The sequence below is a fragment of the Myotis nattereri genome (genome assembly GCF_964212035.1).
Source record: "Myotis nattereri genome assembly, chromosome: Y".
Lineage (NCBI taxonomy): Eukaryota > Metazoa > Chordata > Mammalia > Chiroptera > Vespertilionidae > Myotis > Myotis nattereri.
The window spans coordinates 29,698,374-29,700,899 of NC_138094.1; positions in this window are offsets into that span (position 1 = coordinate 29,698,374).

Sequence of the window (2,526 nt, forward strand, 5' to 3'; positions counted from 1 at the left end):
CCCGTAAGGAAATCAGGAGCCTATTGTACAGTGGGTGTCATGGAAGCACAAGTCAGCCCCCAATGCCTTCCTGATTTGCCCTCCCTGCTTTGGACCCCTGTTTAATCTCCCTCGTCTTAGTGTCTTCACCTGAAAACATCTGACAGCATTAAAGTTCAAACTGTCATGGCATGAGTCTGGCTACAACCTCAAAAGGCTAAGTTTTCCTTAGTCAGTAAGGACTGTATGTTTTATCCATGTCAAGCATGCTTAGTTTGAGAATGCAGCTTCCTTCGTACTTAGGCTTACTGTCGGTGATTGTAGACAAAAGTATGTACCCCTTTCACCTCACCTCTATTTCATCCCCTCAACGGACAGGCTAGACTTAGCCTCTCTCTGCTGTGCAGTAGTGTGTGTGCGCACAGACACTCACTCACACACACACACACACACACACACACACACACACACACACACAGCAGCTCCTTCAAAACATCCAGCTTCCCTGTGTTCCATCACTGGAGGGCTTTAAAGTCACAATGGTGATCATTATAATGCAGTGCTGGTTGACTGACACTTTTAATCTTTCTAAAATGAAAATAGCTCTTCACCACTAGTCCAGGAGAGGCAATTGTGATAAGAGAACCTTGTTAAAAATACAGGGAGATATTTTACAATAACTAGCATTATCATTTTTAGTGGACATGTGGACTGCTTTAAGAGGTTCATAAATATGAATTGCTGATTTCCCAGGAGAGTGGCATCCAGGAACTTTAGTCCCTTTTCCTTATGCAGGCTTACTGTCGCCTAGGAACATGGTGAACATTGTGAGGCAATGGGTGAAGCAATGGAATAAATGAGTGTTACATTCACATTTAATTTTACAAGAATAGGGTTGCATTATGTAATCAGTCAGGTGACCTGCATTTTGCTTTTCATATAACAGACCATGTCTTTTTAGTGCATCAACCTCTGCAATGCTGACAAGCAACCAGATCATCATGAACATAAGGGTGGACAAACTTCAAATAGATTCCCTTTGAATTTCACCTTCCCTGGATACATCCATTGCCCTCTGTGTCACTCTATCAACCTCCCCTGTGCCCCAGTGTCTCTTGCATTCTCAAATTGGCCAAGCACTTTACTCTCTCAGAAATTGTGCAGTCTGTCCTCATGCCCTGAACAGGATCCTTCCAAGCCCCTGATGGCCCCTCCTTGTACAACCCTCAGGCAGGAGTCTCCTGCCTCTGTAACTTTCCATACCAGCACCTTTGTTTTCTTGACAGAATTGGTTACAAAGAGCCATATGTAGACAATGGTCCTGTTGGGTTTTGCTGTGTGTGTATGTGTGTGTGTGTGTGTGTGTGTGTGTGTGTGTTTTCTATTTTCATCCTAAACTCTATGAGGAGAGACTGTGTGTACCTCTGAGGATGGCATTAGCAGCCACCCCCGGACAAAAGTTTTCAAGTGCATCTAGGAGAGAGGGGGAAGGGCTAGGTTGAATCTCTATTTTCCAGGTGAAATAGTGGAGTTGTTTCTGTTTCTGTTTTTTATCTGCTCTGCTCTAGGTGACAATCCCAGACCCACTGGGGCTGAGAGCAGTCGCCTCATTTGTCCTCATTCCTCCATCTATGTAGCTGGATACCTTAACCTCTGCTATTTCATAGGCATGGGGAACATCTGGAGGAAAGGCAGGGTAGGGACACACAAGAAGCAAGCCTTACCACCCTGCTGTTACGCTCCGCCCTCATGACCTCCCCACAGCCTATGGTGAGGAGATGCAGGGTCACCTGCATGACAGGGACACAGTGTCCTCTGCCCACTCTCCCTCTCAGACAAGGTCTCACAGTTTGCAGAGTCTGAATATTCCCCAAGTCTGAGTGAGGAAGAGAAAGGCAGCACAATGTGTCTGAGGCTGCCTGTCACTACTTGAGCCAAGTTAAGCAGAGACAGGGTTGAACCACACAATGAGTGTTTACTCCCAGGATGGGGTCACTATGGGGAGAGCAGTTGCTCACCCTGGAAATTCGGCTCTCAGCCTCTTGAGAGAGAAGATAGCTACCTGTAGCTGCCAGCTGCAAGAGTCACATGCAAAGGTGAGGGGAGGGCCTGCTGTCTGGCCTTCAGGAGCTCAAAGGCTACCTACAAGGTGGCTAATCTTCTAGGACTTTAGGAACAGCTCAGCCCCTTCCTGGGATGAGATTGGAATGGTCAGCCTTCCTGAGAAAGACCCCAGGAGGGGGTCAGGGTGCGGGCACAGCTGCCAAATCAAAGCCTGTCCTATGCCTGGTCTCTTCCCAAAATGCAATTCTTTTCTGAGTAATGGGCCATGGAGGCAGCCTATGTTTTCAGTAGAGCCTGTTTCATCCTCCAGTGTCCCAGGGCCTCATATTTACAGTTTGTAAGTAATGATTAAACAAGTACAGCTCTATTCTTATTACAAGCCCTTCCCCACTATGAGAAGCTGATTTCCAAAGACGCCCAGGAGATGCCTCAGGCCAGCTTGGATGACAGGGCTGGGCCTCAGCTTTGCTCTTCCCCTCTCCC